Consider the following 21,135-nt stretch of genomic DNA (forward strand, 5'->3'; position numbering starts at 1 on the left):
TTAGAGCATTGCGTCCTCTCTCTCGACCCCCTCGCGCCGATCTGCCCAAAAGCCCGTCAACAAAAGCTTACAGACTCAGAAGAAAGAACATTAATCCCCATTTGGTTTACAAAGGAATACCATTTTCGTTATCAGTAAATTAGCATTCCTGCTAGTTAACAAAGAGAAGAAACCCTCTTTACATATGAATAGCAAGAAATAATGAGGATAAAATAATATGATAAAAGCGTCCTTAAATGAGTGTAGCTATCCCTTTTCGTCAAAGAGCCTGATGGTTGGGGGGTAGTAACTGTTCTTGAACCTGGTGGTGTGAGTCCTGAGGCTCCCGTACCTTCAACCTGATGGCCTGGGTGGTGAGGATCTTTGATAATGGATGCTGCTTGCCTACGGCAATGTTTCGCGTAGAAACGCTCAATGGTTGGAAGGGTTTCACCTGTGATGTACTGAGCCAAATCCATAATCTTTTGTAGGATTTTCCACTCAAAGGCATTGGTGTACCCATACCAGGCCAAAATGCAGCACACTCTCCACCATGCATCTATAAAAGTTTTTGATGATATGCCAAATCTCTGCAGATTCCTGAGGAAGTAGAGGTGTTGTTGTGCTTTCTTTGCAATTATATTTATATGATGGATCCAGGATTGAGATAGTGCCACTCAGGAGTTTAAAGTTATTCACCCTCTCCACCTCTGAACCTCTGTTAAAGGTACAATAACAATAATCATCATAACTTTTTTATAGAGCATTTCATACCAACAATGTAGTTGAAAGTGCTTGAAAGACAAACATGAAAAAAAGACAAAAAGATGTTTTTTAAAAGCAAAGTTAAATAAATAGGTTTTGAGCTGGCATTTAATAGTGTCAAATGAATCTGCATCCCTTATAGTTTTAGGTATTGAGTTCCAAAATTTAGGAGCATAGTGCAAAAACCCTGAGCAGCCAATTATCTTTTGAGGGAGGTTGTTTAAATTTAAGAGACCGGCAGGAGAAGATTTGAGAGCTCAAGCAGGATTATAAAACAAAAACGGTTCTGTGATGAACTCCAGTCCCAGACCACTGAGAGCTTTAAAAAGAAGTTAGAGAACTTGAACATCAATTTTAAAAGATCCAGGAAGCCAATGCAGAGTAGTTAGGATGGGACTGATAATGCTCCCTCATCCTGGTTTTAGTTAAAATTCAAACAGCTGTTTTCTGAACGAGTTGAAGTTTGTCAATCGATCGCTTCGGAAGGCCAGCAAAAAAGTGCATTGCAGTAATCTGGTCTATTTGGTATAAAGACATGAATTAGTTTTCAGCATCATTAGGAGACAGAAACGGACATACCTTTGCAATGTTTCTTAAGTGTAGAAATGCTGCTCTGGTGACCTCCTTTATGCGGGATTTAAAATTCAAATCTGAATCAAGGATAACACCCAGGCCAGTCACTTCTGATTTTATAAGAGGAGCCAAGTTCCTAAGTTTATCAAGAAATTTATTTATTTTGGCTTTGGGACCAACCCAAAATACTTCCCTTCTATTTTCATTTAGTTTTAGGAAATTCTTGCTCATCTATTTGTTTACTGCAGCCATACCAAAGGTCAAGAAAGATAGGTTTCATTTTCAGGCTCAACTGAGATATACAATTGTGCGTCATCTATATATCTGTGGAAATCAAGCTTACGCCCTCGAATGATTGATGTCTCCTAAGGAGAGCATGTATCTGGAGAAGAGTAAGGGTCCAAGACTGCTTTGCTGAGCAAAACAAACATCCAGCCTCTTAGAAAATTGGTGTCCAAGACAGACAAAGTTTTTTTCTCTCTAAGATATATGGGTGGAACCTATCAAGGGCACCACCAGAGAGGCCAAGCCATTTCTCAGGTAATCTGGGAAAATGTTTGGTCAATTGTGTCAAAGGCAGCAATTAGATCCAGGAGAGTTAGAACTGAGACACTGTTGGGATCAGCACTGTCTTAATTAGTGTAACTAATGTCCTGCGTTGTTGTAGCAGGACTTTCCTATATGTTGAATGGCGGAGCATATGCGATGGGCCAGGTGGCCTAATTCTGCTCCTTTGTCTTATGGTCTCACCCTAACCCTAAGTATATATTTTGTATTTTAAAGATGTTCTTACAACTTAGGAGGTTGCTATTCAGCCCATCTACACTATGCTGGTAGTTAGAGCAATCCTGTTTGCACACTCTAGCCTCCAATTATATCTTTTGATAACATTTCCCCCTGTCAAGTAGTTATAGCAGGGGCAATTTACTGAGGGAAATTAATCTAATAATCAGCATGTTTTTGGGATGTGTGAGGAATTTAGAGCATCATTGAAACATCTGTGGCCAAGCAGGGAAGAAGTGAATTCCATCCTCCTCGTGACCGTGTGAGTTTCCTCTCACTTTTCTAATATTATTCGATTAGAGTAAGGGTTAGTGAGGTGTGGGTATGCCAGGTTGGCACCAGAGGCGTGGCGACATTTGTGGTCTACCCCAGCACAATCCTCCTTCTGCACTGGTTGTTGATGCCAATGATGCGTTTCACTGCATGTTACCATGTATGGGTGACAAATAATACCAATCTTCAAAGATCTCATCTTTAAAGTAATCTTGATTCAGTTGCATATGCCTCAGGCAATGTTTCAATAGACCTTTCAACCAGGAGCTTCTACTGGGTCCATTTCACCCACTCGTAAACTACAATATGTAAATTAACATCACTGAGCAGTAATGTGCAATACATAAAAAGACTGTAAGTTACATTGAGAAATATGCTTATATTGAAATGATTTGTCATTTATTTTATTATTCAATGATACAGCATGTAACAGGCCCTTCCAGCCCAATGAGCGGCATTGCCCAGCAACCCACCTATTTCACCCAAGCCTAATTACAGGAAAATTTACAATGACCAATTAACCTACTGACTGGTATTTCTTTGGACTGTGGGAGGAAACCAGAGCACCCGAAGGAAACCCACACGGTCACAGAAAGGACGTACCAACGATTAAATAAATATGTAGAGCCAAGTGAGTGGAGCAATAGCATTGAAATGTTTGTGGGTTGGCTCATCGTCTGTTCAAAAATCTGATGGTGGAGGGGAAGAAGTAGTTCCTAAAATGTTGAGTGTCTGTCTCCAGGCTCCTGTACCTCCTCTCTGATGATAGTATAAGAAAGCATGTCCTATGAGGTAGGTGTCCTTAATGATAGATGGCACTGTTTTGAGGCATCACGTTTTGAAGACGTCCTCAATGCTGGGGATACTAGTGCCCACTATGGAGCTGGCTTTTACACACACACACACACACACACACACACATTCTGCTCTCATTGTGCTGAGCGTACACACCTTAATGTCAGCTTCATGGTGTCTTTCCTGCCAAACACAGTGAAAGATTCCATTTCTTTAGCAATGGGGATATGTGAATGTGTGTACGTTGTTAGTATACTATATTTAATATAGAAACTAATGTTTATTTTGTAATCTGATTGTAATTACATTGCGGGGTGTATCATATTCTGATTCATGTGTCGTCTTAAGTTAACTTTGCATGTAATTGAAGATGTTACGTCCTGGTGCCCAGAAAACTGGGATCATTCCTCAGTAGGAGAAAGAGAGAGAGAGATTGGAGCTGCCAGAAGTTCACACTGGACAAAATTAGCATGGAGCGATTATTGAGTTTTCTGGCAGATATCTTTTTGTAAATATTAGCAGTTTTCTTTTCGTTATTTTCACTGATTTTTGTAAGTTTGTTTTTTGATGTACCTAATAAATGCCCTTGAACTAAAGTGCAAAGTGACTCCAGCTATTCTTTCCTTTGGACATAACCTGCACGTCTAGCACTGAGTTTGCGACCCTTTGCAGCTCAGAATATTATAAGAAAGGATGGGGTGAATAACGTATATACAGTAGAGTTTTCCGACATGGTAGTTTATTTTCCTTCAAAATTAGGTGCCTTTGATTTATTCGTACCTTGGTAGAATATTAAAGGCTTAAGAAGTATGGATTTATTATAAAATTCAACAAAGTGCAATAGAGCCCCTGAAATTCTGACTCCCTGGAGTTTTATTTTGGTTTAATAGGACTATCTGCTGGTTCTAATGTAAATACTTTCCAAGAAAAGGATTCTTTTAACCTAGCAAATTCATTCCTCCAGTCATTATTTGGGTAACTAGCAGGCACATTAATGGCAATAAAAGAGTAAAGTTACCAGTTAAAATACTTCTGTATTATTGAAAGTCTATTTGCATTCAGGAGGTCACTCTATTAACAAGGCCTATGTGCTAGAAATTAGGCCTTGACTTCTTAGAAATGGAGGTAGAATACATGGTAACACATGAGATTCTGCAGATGCTGGAAATCTTGAGAGGCACTCATAAAATGCTGGTGGAACTCAGCAGGTCAGGCAGCATCTATGGAGGGGAATAAGCAGTTGATGTTTAGGGCTGAGACCCTTCATCCGGGTCTGATTTGTTGACTGTTTATTCCATTCCATAGATGTTGCCTGACCTACTGAGATCCCCCACCATTTTGTGTGAACTGCTTTCTTTAAATTGTTTTTAGTAAAAAGTTGGTAGAGGCATGATAGACTGGTAAGGCAACTGGTTTGAAAATACAATGCTCTTAAATTTATGAGAATAAAGATGGCAAAATTGTTATGACTGTGTAACATTGACAAACTTCTAACATATCAGTTGTTTGGGGAGCCATCGAGGCTAACGTAGAATCAGTGACGTGAACTATCCTCACTGTAAAAATCAACAAAATTGTTTAGTCTGGGATGATCTGGAAGTGCCAAGATTTTACCAATATTCTAAGTCATATTCCTTTCAAGCAAACTCATTGGGCCAGAGATCAACTGTAGAGTCTCACCACATCAATATGTTTAACAGTTAAGGATATTGAAGATGATGGATATATTGCTTTTTAAAGTTTAGAACATAAAACACAGAACATTATAGCATTGGAACTGGCCCTATGGCCCACAATGCTGTGCCTATTCAGTTAAGTTACTAGTCATATGGTTAACTAATCTCCTCTGCCGATGCAGTGTCCATTTCCTTCCATTTTTCTTACACCCTTGTGCCTATCTACATGTCTTTTAAAATTCCATAATGTATCTCCCTCTACTACCATCCCAGGCAAAACATTCCAGGCATCCACCACTCTGTGTAAAAAACCTGCCCCCCTCACATCTCCTTTAAAATTACCCCCTCTCGCCTTAATTGCATGTCCTCTGGTATTCGACCTTTCAACCCCGGTAAAAAGACAATTATCTGCCTACTCTATTTGTGCCTCTCATAGCCTTACAAATCTCTGTCAGATCTCCACCACTCCAGAAAAATCAACCCAAGTTTGTCCAATCTGTCATTATTGCACTTGCCCTCTAATGTAGGTACTATCTTGGTAAACCTCTTCTGCACGCTCTCCAAAGCCTTAACGTCCTACCTATGGTACCCTGCAAAAAAAATCTTAGGCCTGTATATATATACGTTTGTCAGCGTGAAGTGGCAAGTGTGTTTGTAAATCTGGTGGAGCTAAGGATATTCAAGAGGCAGAGAAAGGGTACCGGAGGTGGGGGGTGGTGGGGGTTTGCGCGTCCTTGAGACACCAGGCAAGATCATTCGATTCTAAATGATCGGTTTATTGATCATTACAGAATGTCTCTCTGGTGCTTCCTGCTCCTCTCCTCCCCCTTCTCATTTTCCCAGCCGTGTTATCCCTCTCCCCACTCTCAGTCCACAATAGAGACCCATATCAGAATCAGGTTTATCATCAATCACATATGTCATGAAATTTGTTTTTGATTTTGCGACAGCAGTTCAGTGCAATACATAAAATTACTACAGTACTGTACAACAGTCTTAGGCACCCTAACAATATATATGTGCCTAAGACTGTTGCACAGTACTGGATAATACGGTGACCAGAACGGAATGCAATACTCCACGTGTGGCTTAAATGGAGTTTTATAAAGCTGCAACATAACGATGACTTCTGAACTCAGTGCCTCGACTCATGACTTTCCAGTTTCTGGTGACTGCCATTACTATGATAAACTGACTCGATATTCGGGATTTCCAAGCCTGTAGTTTAATTCAGTGGCTATCTGTGAGCCCATTCTTGTGTGGCCTTCTCCTCTCTGTAAACAAGGAAATCAGAGACTTGATGACAATTCAAGCATAAATGGATTGGTCTCACAAAGCAATATTTTTGATGTATTGGGTCTTTTTTGCTTGATATTTAAATGAATATTGAGCTTGGCTACTGCTTAGCAGACAATTTGGTTTAAAAATGTGACTTTATGAATGTGGCTTTTAACATTCCAACTAAAAATCTTAACATGTCAATATAAAGTATACAATTTCTATGTAAAAATGCTTGTTAAACTTCTACTACAATCTAATGTGTATGTTCCAAAAAGCATAAGTATTTACTTGAAATTTATGGGCTTTCTTTCCTTGTTATCTGTACAAATCCATCAGTGTGACTGAATGCTCTATCAGATATGGTAAGTGGGTGCTTGGATGAGAGAGATGAGGAAAGAAGAATGGAAGGAAAGGAAAGTAGATCCAGGCGTTCAGCTTGGTCTGACATAAGTCTTCCTGGCAAGCCAGGATGTGCTGAGCAGCCTACAAGTATTGCCATGCTTCCAGATGTGACACCATGCTGTACCATCTTTGGATCATGGGAGGAAACCAGAGCACCCAGAGGAAACCTGCATGGTCACAGGGGAGAATGTACAAACAAATAGCAGTGGAAATTGAGGCCCAATCTTACAGCTGGTGCTGAAAAGTGTTTGGCTAATCAATATGGTACTGTGCTATTAATCATTTCAAAATGCTTCAGCCTTGACAACATTCTCACAAGTTTTCCCTTCATTCTCTCCATTGCTGTCACATCTGTAACAAACTGTAATGAGTGATCTACCTGTGCTCTAACAGTTGCTCTACAGTTGCCTCAGAATCCCGTCCTTATTAACTTGCAGTCTTACCTTTCATTCTTGCCCACTACGTAGGAAAGAAGCAGCGAATGTGAATAACAATTGTTATTTACAATAACAATAACAAGCAAGTTGCTGGAGGAAGTCAGCAGGTCAGGCAGCATCCGTGAAGGGAAATTGATAGTCGACAGTTTTGTGGTTGACTCACTTTATGTGGAAAGAAAAATAGAGGTGAGATCAGCAGTATAAAGAGATGAAGGGAAGGGGTGGAACAGGAGCTGACAAATGATAGGTGGATACAGGCGAGGAGGGCTGATAGGCAGATGGAGGAAGGAAGGGGGCAATGGTGACAGGATGGTTGGAGGGGATGGGGGAGGCAACATTAGGCTGCAGATGATGGAATCCGAAAGGAAAAAAAGGCGGAGAATGTAATAAGCGAGGTTGGGTGGGCAGATTGGAAATGCAGAGGGAAGAATTTGTGGCTGATTGGCAGATGGAATGAATGGCCTATAAGAGGCCGACCTGTTTGCTTTTAAGACCCTTAGTTGCTGAAGCTGATAGAAGTACATTCAGATTAAAATAAAGGCAGAAACACAGATTAAATGTCATTCCCAGGTCTTCTGGTTTGTGTGAGATCAGTAAGACATTGGAGCAGAGTTAGGCCGTTCAGCTCATTGAGTCTATTCCGCCATTCAATCATCTCCCTCTCAAACCCCATCTCCTGCCTTCCTCCTATGACCTGTGACGCCCTTACTAATCAAGAACCTATCAACATCTAGTTTAGCCTCCAGAGTCATCTGTTCAATGAATTCCACAGATTCACCACCATCTGGCCAAAGAAACTTCCCCTCTTTGCTGATCTAAAGAGACGTCCTGAAATGAGTCTGTGCCCTTTGGTCTTGGACTCTCTAAGCCTTTTAACTGGACATGACATGAAATGCTTCTCTCCCACGTTTCTGATGGTGCATTTCCTCTTATTTTCCCCTTTACATTTGGGACCACGTATAAAATGAACATAAGCCATCACCTAGCACTGATACGGTGAGTCTGCGTAGTATGAAGTGGCCCCACCTAACTCACTCACCTGAGAAAGCAGAGGGAAGGAGTTAAATCTTTCTGGTTACCCAGGGTGAATAGAGATTGCCTTAGTCACAAGAGTGAAATAAAAGCAATTAAAGGATTTTTATTTACTCTGTGGTTTCTCTCTTCACAGATGTTGTTGAGAGTATTCCAACATTTTCTGTTATTATTTCAGATTGCCAGCATCTGCAATATTTTTGCTTAAAGGATTTTTCCACTGGCAGCTGTATAGCAGTTAGTGAATATTAAACTGAGGCACTTAGTGGACAATTAATGGATTAGGAAATGCAAGGGCAATTATAATGGTTGGAGTGTGGGTGTTGTCACAGAAGCAAGCGAAAATTGATTTTTCAGACACAAGGTGGAAGTGAGTGATGGAGACATCAGAGAGCAAGAATGGGACAGAATGCCTCCTCCTGCTTTTAATTCTTATCTAATGTGTCTGTGTATAGACATGAGTTATAATTGTTGACTGAGTCCGCCAAAGCTAAAATACAAAATGGAATGTAGCCTTTGTTTTTGGATGACTTTAGATTGGCACAAAAGGATGACAACATTACTGTGCGAGAGCTGCCAGAGACTGTGGTCCTTTCTCTTACAGTGAGACAGAGTTTAGTAACAGCAAGTTTTAATACATTTTAACATGAATGCTCCCAGCTCCCTGCTGTTCCTTTAACTAGTGCCTAGGGCAAAAATCGTATCAGTAGTAGGTAATAGTTTTAGATCTATTTTATGCATGGGACCCAAATGAAAAGGATAAAATAAATTATATTTTAAGAAGATAAATTACATAATGAAAGAAGCTTCAAACTCAGAAATATGGGAGAGAAGCACTTACGTCATGATCAGTTAAAGTGATTTCTGTCCTCTTCTTCATCTCATATTTCTTAGAGAGAGAATGGGCAAAAGGTGGGTTGATGACCCCTGGGGTCAAAGGCCAATTAGTTCTAAGGGGATCATTGGAATTGGTTTATTGTTGTCATGTGTACTGAGATACAGTGAAAAGTTTGTCCAGCATACAGTTCATTCAGATCAGATGATTACACAGTGCACTGAGGTAGAACAAAGTAAAACAATAACACAATGCAGAATAAAGTGTAACTATTATAGAGAAAGTACAGTGCAGATAAACAATAAAGTTTAAGATCATACGAATTAGATTGTGAGGTCAAGAATCCATCTTATCATACTAAGGAACCATTGCGAAGTCTTATAACAGTGGGGTAGAAGCTGTCCTTGAGCCTGGTGGCTTATGCTTTCAGGCTTCTTTATCTTCTACCTGATTGAAGAGGGAAGAAGAGAAAATGTCTGGAGTAGGTTAGGACTTTGATTATGCTGGTTGCCTTACTGGACAGAGACAAATGTAGTCAAAGTCATTAGAGGAGAGGCTCATTTCTGTGAAGGGCTGTGCTGCTTCAACAATTCTTGGCAGTCTCTTACAGTCACGTGGAGAGCAGTTGCCATACCAAGCCATTATCCACCCAGAGAGGAAGAGTTCTACAGCGTACCGATAAAACAAGATAAGGCTGAGTCGAGTTATATACTGAAAGCGAAATAAAGAGAGTGAAAGACAAATTGGGGAGAGATAAAAAAGAGAAATGTAAAAAGTGATAAAAAGGAATTGGAACTTGGGAAGATATTTTTCAATCATCTAGAATAAGATTTCATGGCTTAAATATTTTCCTTGCTGACTGGTATTTGGTAAAGTTCCCCTTAAAAGACTCATGCACAAGTTAAGTAGCTGTGGTATTGGAGTAAGAGTGTTAACATGGATTGAAAACTGACTAGAATAATTGGATTAGTTGGCAGTTTTCAGGTTGGAAGGGTGTCACTAGTGGAGTTCTGCAGAGGTCAGTTCCTCATCCACAGTTATTTACTCCTCACTTTAATCATCTTCAGGAAAGGGTAGCAAAAAGGACTCAAAATAGGTGGAAGGGCAAATTGTGATGATAATATTGTCAGTTACAGGTTACAAAATAATTGGCTGAGTCAGTGAAAAGTAGGCAAATGGATTTTCATGTGGGTAAGTGTAAGGACATGCCCTCCCCATCACTGAGCACATCTACAAGGAGCGTTGCCACAGGAAAGCAGCATCCATCACCAAGGATCTCTCCAACGAGGCCATGCTCTCTTCTCACTTCTGCCATCCGGAAGGAGATACAGGAGTCTTCAGCCCTATCCACCAGCTTCATGGACATTTATTACCCTTCAAGCATCAGGCTCCTGAACTGATGTGGACAACTTACCTCACATTGACCCTGAGCTGATTCCACAATCCATGTTCTCGGTAATAATTATATATACACTCAGAGGCTCTTTTATTAGGTACCTCCTGGATCTAATAAAGTGGCCACTGAATATATGTTCGTGGCTTTCTTCTTGTGGTTCCACCTACTTCAAGGTTCATCATGCTTTGCGTCAGAGATGTTCTTCTGCACACCACTGATATAAAACATGGTTATTTCAGTCACTGTCACCTTAATGTTAGCTTGGACTGGTCTTGCCTTTCTCCTCTAGCCTCTCTCATTAACAAGGCTTCATTTTCCCACAGGACAGCTGCTTACTGGATGCTTTTTTTTAGTCTAGAGACCATTTCATCTGAAAATCCCAGGAGATCCTCAGTTTCTGAGATACTAAAACCACATCGTCTGGCACCGACAATTATTCCAAGGTCAAGGTCACTTATCCCATTTTTACCCCATTCTGATGACTGGTCTGAACAACAACTGGACCTCTTGACCATGTCTGCATGCTTTTATGCATTGATTAGCTGCTGCATGATTGGCTGATTACATATTTGCATTAATGAGCAGGTGTACAGGTGTACCTAATAAAGTGGTCACTAACTTACTTTCCCTTGACTTGACTTGATGTACTTCAGTAAGAAGAATGAAAAGGCAGTAACCTAAATGGAAGAAGACAACATATTAGTGAAATATACTGGAATCTCGCTGTTCTGGTGCTAGAACCTGAAAAAAATGTTAGCAAGCAGATGTAGCAATTGCTGGCATAATGATCTTGAATGCAGATTCAAATTTAATACTCATGAATATAGCCAAACGAGATAGCGTTAATATGGGGTCAAGGGGCAAAGACAAATTACCAGCGGCCATACACAGTAAGCACGCACAAGATCACAATCACGTAATACGAGAATTTAAATGAAGGGAAAGATTGCTGCAATTGTACAGGGTGTCAGTGAGGCCGCACCTGGAATACTGCACACAGATTTTGTCTGCTTTCCTAGGAAGGACGCCACAGTAGTGTAGCGGTTAGCGCGACACTATTATAGCTTGGGGCATTGGGATACGGAGTTCAATCCAGCATCATCGGCAAGGAGTCTGTGCGTCCTCCCTGTGACACACCTGGGTTTTCCTCAGGTGCTCTGGTTTCCTCCTGCACCCCACAGATGGACCAGGTAGGTTAATTGGTCACTGTAAATTGTCCTATGATTAGGGTGGGGTTAAAATCAGGGTTGGAGGGGGTTGTGGGACAAAGTAGCTCGAAGGGCCAGAGGGGCCTACTCCGTGCTGTACCCCTGAATAAAACAAATGAAATAAAAGATCGGGAAGCATTGGAGGCAATTCAAGAAAGATTCTAAAGGCTAACTTGTGGGATGAGAAGATTGTTGTGTCAGGAATGTTGTCCTGTTTGGAATTTAGCAGAATGGGTAGTGATCTTATTGGAACACTTAAAACCCTAAGGGAGGTATGGCAGGGTAGATGTCAAGATTTTCCTCAGGTGGGTGGATCTTGAATGAGGAGACATTATTTTAAGATAGCAGCTGGTGATTTAAGACCAGAAGACCCATTAGATATAGGATCATAAATACGTCATTTGGCCAATCAAGTCTGCTCCACCATTTTATCATGGCTGATCATTTCCCTATCAGCCCCAATCTCCTGCCTTCCACCCGTAACCCTTCATGCTCAATCTAGAAACTATCAACCCTTGCCTCAATTTTCCAGTGACTTGGCCTCCACAGGTGCCAGTGGAAATGAATTCCAGAGATTCACCACTCTCTGGCTAAAGAAATTCCTGCTCATCTTGGTTCTAAATGGACGACCCTCTATTCTGAGATCACATCCTCTGGTCATAGACTCTCCCACCAGAGGAAACATCTGCACATCCAGTCTATCAGGGCCTTTTAATATTCAACAGGTTTCGAAATGTACTTCTTCTCACAGAGAGCAGACACAAGATGCTGGAATCCAGAGCGACAGGCAATCTGCTGGATGAACTCAGCAGGACAATGGAGGGCAAAGGAATCACCAGCATTTCAGGTCAACACCTTGCACCAGAACTGATGCAGGGGTTTCAATCTGAAACATCGACGATCCCTTTCTTCCCACCGAAGCAGTTCGACCTGCTGAGTTTCTCCGGTAAATCTGTTGAATCTCTGAAGTTCTTTATATCATACTTGTGGAAGGCAGCTCACTAGAGGTATTTAAAGCGGAGATGGGCACTTTATTGAAAGATTGAGAGACTGAGGGTGGTGGGGAACTGGCACAGTTGTGGAGCTGAGGCCTGAGGCATCATCATTGATGCACCATCAATAACTCTCTCTGAGACGTAAAGGCGAGATATCGGCTTTTATTGACTGGAAGAATGAACAAGCAGTGAGTGACCACCATACTACATCCTTGAGCCCAGGCCTCAATCGCCTTTATACAGGGGTCTGTGGGAGGAGCCACAGGAGCAGTCAGCAGGGGACGTGTCCAGACAGGTATATGTAGTTCACCACAATCATATTGAATGGCGGTGCAGGCTTGAGGGGTCAGATGGCCAAATCTTTCTCCTATCTTTTTTGTGTTCTAGTGGCTGGAGCTTAAAGCTCTTCTTTGTTAAGATAACTAAGAACCATTAACCTAACTTTTTCAAATGGTTTTAATTGCCTGAACGTCTGTAAGGAGTTGCCACTGCCTATAGGTTTATATGTTCTCGCTGTGAGCACATGGGATTCCTTTAGGTGTTTAGGTTGCCTCCCACATTCCTAGGACATTTGGCTTAGGGTTGGTGAGTTGTGGACGTGTTACATTGGCACTGGCAGCATGGTGACACTTGTGGGCTGCCCCCTGCATAGTCCTTGTCGATTTGATTGGACGCAGACAATTCACTTCACTGTACGTTTTGACATTTCGACTTACATGCGACAAAAAAATTCTAACCTTCAGAAAAATAATCTTGAGAACTATTGGCCAAAAGTATGAAGAACTCTCAAGAGATGCTGAGGATTTGTAGGCAAGCAGCCATTGTTTTTGGATTGCTTCTTGATTAGTCAGATTCATCAACATGTGGTGGTTCACAATGAGGTGGGGTTATCCCTCTCACACTCCAACTTTAAAGGGGGCAGGCGCCATTAATTTGACGACAAAAATTTTGGGTCATTATCTACCATATGAAGAATAGAGCATTTCAATTTTACCAAATAACACAAGGTAACTAACTGGTATTGGGGGAACACGTGCATAATGCTGGAGAAACTCACCAGGTTAGGCAGCATCCATGGACAAGAATAAGCAGTCGATGTTTCGGGCCCTGAAGCGTCAGTTGTTTACTCTTGCCTATAAATGCTGTCTGACCTGCTGAGTTCCTCCAGCAACTCGTGTGTGTGTGTGTTGCTTTGGATTTCCGGCATCTGCAGATTTTCTCCTGCTTGTAACTGTTTATTGGTTTATTATTGTCACATGTACCAAGGTTTAGTGAAAAGTTGTTGTTTGCATGCCATCCCAATGGATCATTCTGTACATTAGTGAGGGAGTGAGAAAGGAAATTAGTAACAGAATGCAAAATATGGTTTTAGGGTTAAAAAGAAAGTAAGCAAATAAGGTATAAAGGTCATGATGAAGGAGTCTGAGAGATTGAGAGTTCGTCTTTATCATACAAGAGGTCCATTCAAGAATTTTATAGCAGTAGGATAGAAGCCTCCCCTGAGTTTGGTGGTACATACCTTCAGGCTTTTGTGACTTCTGCCCGATGGAAGGAGGGTGAGGAGAGAATGACCAGGGTAGGGAGGATCCTTGATCTTGATGCAGTCAATGGAGGGGACACTGGGTTTTGTGATCGATTGGGCAGATGAGATTGAAATATTCTCCAGATCCCAAGCCACGGTTATTATTCCTGCTCTTAAAAAGCTATCGTTCTAAGGCTCCTCGCATTGGTCTGTTGAAACATTCCAATCACATTGCCAATAAGTCACATATAATGTAACCTGAATTCAAACATTTCATTTCCTTTGGAACAACTGGCTTTGTTGTCTGACTACCTGGAGCTAAGCATTATTGTACATGCCTCAGTGTCTCTCCACAACCAGGTTAAATTGAACAAATGATTTCTAGGAAGTCATTCCCTTTGGATTTTGCGGTTAATCCAGATTCTTTTTAATCACAGTAATCTTTAACATTGGATCTGAACTACAGCATGCGAAGCATAATACACTGTTTGCGGTTCTTCAGGTATTTGGGTCAGAGAAAAATAAATTAGTTTAATTTCTTTTTAAATGTTCTTTGCCCCTTTATTTTTGTGATAAATTTTGTGCAGAAGAGCAAGCCAATTTAGTTGCATGGTGGAATTGATAAAGTGATCATTTGAAACTTCTGCGGCTGTCATGAGAAATAAATATTTCACTAAAACAAAGACAATTTCTCATTAAGTATATGAACTGAGCAAATGTGTTCACTTGTAAATGAATAACATGATAGTGTTTTGAGTCTAGACTATTTCCATATGTTTTAAAACCTCTATCAGGTCATGAAATTTGCCTCAGTGGAGCCATTTAGCTATCAGCAGCCACAAATTGTTGTGCAACCAGGTGTTGATTGTAAAGGAATCTCTTAGACTCAGAGGGGACCGGATCAATTAAGTGGAGGGCCAAGAAATAGCAGATGGGCTTTTACATGCAACATTCTGGAAAGGAACATGAAAACATACTTAATGAAAGGACATCAATCAGCAGAGAAGGAAAAGGTCCTCAGCAAGGATCATAGCTCAAACGCTAACATCATATTTTCTTCCAGATGTTATTCAGTGCCAGTATCTTCCAGTTTTAGTTCAAATGTTCACTTTTTTTTCCATCTGTGGTAAGAAACAGATCAGTCAAAAATCATATTTAAGTTTATATGTTTACTTAGAGATAAGGCACAGTAATAGGTCATTCCAAGTGACCAATTAACCTGGGTGTCTTTGGGATGTGGAAGGACACCAGAGTAGCCGGGGAAACCTACCCAGTCAGAGGGAGAACATACAGTACAAACTCCTTAGAGACAGTGACAGAAAACAAACCTGGGTCACTGACACTGTAAAGCATTTCACTTACCGTACCTTCCCTCAAGAAAACCCCCAAGTACAGCAGATCTGACAGTCTGAAAAATACTGGAACGTCTCAGCACATCAGGCATTATCCGTGGGAAGATCTTTATATGGCCAAGACTCTTCCAGCTGAAACATTCACCCAATTTCATTTCCCACAACTGCTGCTTGGCCTGCTGAGTCATAGTGCTGTGTTACACAGAAATGGGTCCTCCATCCCATCACGTGCATTGCACACCTACTTCACTAATATTTGCATTAGTATCATATCCTCTTTGCCTTGCTTATTTAAGTATCTGACTAAATGCTTCCTAAAAGTACTACTGTTTCCAGGATTTTCATTGAAGTTTGGATCTGACAAACATAATCCATCAGAGATTTGCCAAGGAGCTACCACACTAAACTCTGAGCTTCTGCTCACTTTTTGATCCCACATGATTTTGCAGGGGAATTAAATCGCTGTGATCAGAGCTGCAGGGAAATGCCTGCAAAATCCATGACTGGTTGTTCAAAATCCAGACCTTTGCTGCTGCATTTACCGACTCCACTTTCAAGGAAATATCATCCCGAATACTCCAGTGCATCTTTACTGGTATAATTATGCCATCTCCAAAGTTCAAAGTAAACTTGTTATCGAAGTACGCATACGTTACCATAACCTCCCATGAGATTCATTTCTACAAAATAAATAAATACAAGAGACTTTATGAAAAACTGTACGTAAAGACTGACAAACAATCAATACGGAAAAGATGACAAACTGTGCAAATAAGAAAAATAATGATGTTGTAGCGGTGTGCTACACGCAGCGCTAAAATTACGACACGGAGTCGGTAACTGCAGTCGAAGGAAAAAACTTTATTCGAAATCTTCAGCCTCACTTTTAAGCCTCCCTCAACCTGCCCCCCATGGTGCAGAGGCTCCAAAGCTCTGTGCTCGCAAACCCCCGTAGGCGATCTAATTGTGAGTCGGTTCGGATGTGCCAGGAAATGGGTCGCCACAATGTAACACTTACCCAACAGGCTGGTATATGTCTAGGGGAAAAGGAGATCCAGCCACTCACCAACCCCACCTCCCGTACACACAACTGGTGCTGTGAGAATCAAGTTTATGCCGCGCGTACCACACAATATCAAACTCACACCAGATACCATTACAGAATACACCTAAAAGATTTTACTAAAACTAAAAGAGCACTATGCAATACAGTATATATGAAGGAAAAGAAAATAAAGCAAAAGGCGCCAACTTATCAAAGTTCAATCAGTTTAGTGCACATCGTTGGAGCTCAACCATCGAACCATTTGCCCCCTCGTTGCTTGCCTCCGACCTCCACATCTTCGCACCTGGGACCACCCCCGGTGGTCGACCGAGCAGTGCAGCGCACGTCCACCTTCCTCGGCGTCTCCTTCCCCCTGCTCTCAAAAGACCGCGAAACCCCCAAGCTCCCAGCCCCACAAGACAAAATAACATTCCCCATTGGTTAACAAGTGAATACAATCCGCATATCAGCAAGTCCAAAGCTAAACAAATGCAAGAAAAAAACACTTATTAGACATAAAAGCATTCCGACTCTAGCAAACCAAAGAAGCCATTTTGATTACATACACAGTACATTGTACAATGAGAACAGGAGTTGTAAAGTCCTTGAGAATGGATCTGTAGGTTGTGAAATCACAAGTTGTGCTAATGAAGTTATCCACACTGGTTCAGCAGCCTGATGGTTGTATGGTAATAACTATTCCAGAACCGGGGGTGGGACAGAAGGCTTCTGGGTTTCCTGTCTCAATCTTCTTCATGGGTCTAAAAGGCATTTATGGCCTCACATCTGATGCAAGGTTTTGGTTATCACAGTACATCTGTGTGTCTGTCTTCACTGTGGAAGACACTAGCGGTCTGCCAAAATCCAAGAGTGTCAGGGGCCAGAAGCGAGTGTAATCGCTGTTAGTACGGAGAAGGTGCTTAGTAAGCTGAAAGGTCTGAATGTCGATAAGTCACTTGGACTACATCCCAGGGTTCTGAAAGAGGTGGATGAAGAGACTGTGGAAGCTTTAGTAATGATCTTTCGAAACCCTTAACAGTGTTGCTGAGCAGAGAGATTTTGTGGCCCAAGCTCAAAGTTCCTTGAATGTGGCTACATAGGTTGGTAGGGTGGTTAAGAAGGCTTATGGAATGCTTGCTTTTATTGATTGAGGCACTGGGTTCAAAAGTCAAGAGGTTATGTTGCAACTTTGTAGAACTCTGGTTAGGCCACATCTGGAGTATTGCATACAGTTCTGGTTGCCCCACTATAGGAAGGACGTTGAGACTTTGGAGAGGGTGCAGAAGAGGTTTACCAGGATGCTGCCTGGTCTAGGGTGCATGTGCTATCATGAGAGACTAGACAAACTAGGATTGTTTTCTCCGGAGTGCTGGAGGCTGAGGGGTGATCTGATAGAGATTTATAAGATTATGAGAGGCATAGATCGAGTAGAAAGGAAGAAATGCCTAATACCGGCGGGCAGGCATTGAAGGTGACAGGGCGGTGGTTTCAAAAGAGATGTGAGGGGTGAATATTTTATTCAGCAAGTCGTGGATGCCTGGTATGGTGGTAAAGGCAAATACATCAGAAGCTTTTAAGAAATATTTAGACAGGCACATGAATCTGAGGAAGATGGGGGGGATGTGGACATTGTGGGGGTAGGATGGATTTGTTTTTGGGGTTTTTTATTTACTTTTTGTCACACCATTGTGGGTTGAAAGGACTGTTCCTGTGCTGTACTGTTCTATCTTCTATGAACGACTCTCTAAATTCTGTACTGGTTCTGGAGGACCGAAAAATTGCAAATGTCGCTCTATTCTGTAAGAAAAGAGGGAGGCAGAAGAAAGGAAATGATAGGCCAGTTCAGTGGTTGGGAAGATGTTGGAGTCCATTGTTAAGGATGAAGTTTCATGGAATTCTTTGAGGAAATTACAGACAGGATAGACAAAGGAGAGTCAGTGGATGTTGTTTACTTGGATTTCCAGAAGGTTTTTTCATTGATTGTATTGCATTTTTTTTGTTTTCCTGTGAATGCCTGCAAGAAGATTGAACAATGGTGACATATGCATAATTTGATAATAAATTTTACCTTGAATTTTTGAGGTCTATGCCAACAAGCAACAGCTACACTAACCCTACACTAATCCCATTTTATTCTCTGTACTGTACATTCTCAATAATTCCCCTTAGATGCAACTACTCATTGGAATACCGGGGCCCATTCAGTCACTGACCCCCCCCCCCCACATCTCCATGTCTTTGCGATGCAGGGGAAAACCCCGGCTGAATCACAATGTGAATGAACCGACTCCATTCGGAGAGCACTGGAGGCCAGGATTGAACTGGGTCACGCGCACTCTGAAACAGCAGCTCTGTCATCTGCGTCACTGTATCCCATAAAAATGGAGTGGGTAAGTGGAGCTAGTTGCACATGCTTTCATAAATCTCATCTATTTGAATGTAATATAAATACTTTGATCTCCGACAAAAAGAAACAGAGATATTTCCTGAAGCAGGATTTTGGCAGATTAACCAGAAATATGTTTTCACCATTTTCTTCCTAAAGCTTTTATGTCTTTCTGATCTGCTTATATTAGAAAGCAATCAAAGTGGAATTTATTTTTCAGGAATATTGGTCTGGTTCAATGGGCACCTCTATCACACTTGCTGGTTTGAGTTAAGAATATCATTGAGCTGTATCATTAAATTTTGCAGCAGTACAGTACAGTGCTAATGTCTTAGGCACCTTAGCTGTATACTGTATATATGTCTAAGACTTTTGCACAGTTCTGTACTTTAAAATTGAATCCAAATTCATTTTCCGTACCTTCCACATCCATATCTCTCACTACTCCCTCAGCTGCTCCTTATCTATGAAGGATGTGCTGCCTTTGGAGAGAGTCCAGAAGAGGTTTATGAGAATGATCCAGGGAATAATAGGGGCTAATGTACATGGAGCATTTGACAGCACTAGGCCTGAACTTGCTGGAGCTGAGAAGAATGAGGGTGGGTCTCATTGAAACCTATCAATATTGAAAGGACCAGACAGAGTGGACATGGAAAGGATGTTTCCAGTAGTGGGGGAGTCTATGTCCAGGGGGCACAGCCTCAGAATAGAAGGACGTCCCTTGAGAACAGAAATGAGGAGGAATCACTTTAGCTAGTGGATGGTGAATCAGTGGGATTCATTACCACAGACTACTGCGGAGGCCAAGTCGTTGGGTATATTTAAAGAGGTGGTTGAAAGTTTCTTGATCAGTAAGGACGTCAAAGGTTATAGAGAATCAGATAATAAATCTATTATTATTAGCAGAGCAGACTTGATTAGCTGAATGGCCAGTTTCTGCTTCTTTGTCTTACCTCTTGTGTCTTATGTCTCCATATCCAGGACATCAGAACTTAGCTGAGTAATTCAGTTAAGATCAGCATCATGATGTCATTACATTAAATTTTCCTCATGTTTCAATTTCACATGGACAGCTTATCCATAATCTTTATTTGTCATTTTCCTTCCTCTCAGAATTTTATATTCTTATATCATGTCGCACCCCAGCCTCCAACACTGCAGAGAACACAATCTAAGTAATAGTTCCATATGGGTTCCAAGAACGTAAGTAAAGACCATTGGGTTTGAAAGGCTGTAAAGACAAAATGCAGTTCCTGAATATTTGTCAGAAGAGGTGCTGGAAACAGCCAGCTGATCCAACAGCAACAAACTCTCAGATTAAGAGAGTTAATGGGGACCCATATAGGTTGCCATGGTTACACCCTTGGTCTGGAGGAAGCAAATGGAATTACTGGAGGGATTATTCACTGGATATGAGATGTACCAACAACTTGTCTTTTCAGTTGATGTCTGAAAATTTTGGATTCAATTTAAGGACAGATTTAAAAGAGAACAAGAATTATCTATCAAATGTGGAGGGGGTTGGGGTGGGGCAGAGGCAGGGTGAAGGACAAGGGGAACAGTTTCCTTTCTCTACCTGAAATGAGCAGTGAGAGTACGCATGCAGGAGATGAAACAGATACCATTTCAGCTATTGTTCACATCTACAAGGAGTGCTGCCACAAGAAAGCAACATCCATTCTCAAGGACCCCCAAAATCCAGGCCATGCTCTCTTCTCACTGCTGCCAATGGGAAGGAGACATAGGAGCCTTAGGTCCCACACCATGAGGTTCATGAGCAGTTACTACCCTTCAACCATTAGGCCCCTGAACCAGAGTGGATAACTTCACATCCTAACACTGAACTGATTCCACAACCTGTGGACTCACAAGGACTGTACAACTCAAGGTCTCAGTGTTATTTATTTATTTTAATTTCTAGTTTGTCTTCTTTTTCTCTTTGGCTGTTTGTCAGTCTTCGAATTTGTGTAGCTTTTCATTGATTCAATTCCATTTCTTTGTTTTACTGCGAGTGCCTGCAAGAAAATGAATCTCACGGTAGTGTATGGTGACACATGCGGTACTCTAATAATAAACTTACTTTGAACTTTGAAAGAAGATGTAAGATCACAATTAAGACATACTTGAAGTTTTAAACATGGGAAACTTTGCAGATGCGAGAAATCTTGAGCAACACACACAAAACGCTGGAGGAACTCAACAGGTCAGTCTGCATCTATGGAAATGAATAAACAGTCGATGTTTTGGGCCAAGACCCTTCATCAGGGCTATGAAAAGAAGGGGATGATGTCAGAATAAAAAGGTGGCGGAAGGGAAAGAAGGATAGCTAGATAGATAAATGAGGCCAGATAGGGAGGAAAGATAAAGAGCTGGGAAGGAAGGGATCTGATAGGAGAGGAG

The 21,135-nt window shown here is 41.4% G+C and overlaps 1 long non-coding RNA gene across 1 annotated transcript; it reads right to left on the reverse strand.

Moving 5' to 3' along the window:
- Positions 1-4,147: 4,147 nt before the first annotated feature.
- Positions 4,148-20,488, reverse strand: LOC132380005 (uncharacterized). The gene is made up of 4 exons (XR_009507603.1): positions 14,930-20,488; positions 13,950-14,161; positions 10,851-10,904; positions 4,148-6,118 (listed from the first exon to the last, which is right to left on the reverse strand). It is a non-coding gene; the product is annotated as an uncharacterized LOC132380005 (long non-coding RNA).
- Between the last annotated feature and the right edge of the window lie 647 nt (positions 20,489-21,135).

The sequence above is a fragment of the Hypanus sabinus genome, chromosome 23 (assembly GCF_030144855.1).
Source record: "Hypanus sabinus isolate sHypSab1 chromosome 23, sHypSab1.hap1, whole genome shotgun sequence".
NCBI classification, from domain to species: domain Eukaryota; kingdom Metazoa; phylum Chordata; class Chondrichthyes; order Myliobatiformes; family Dasyatidae; genus Hypanus; species Hypanus sabinus.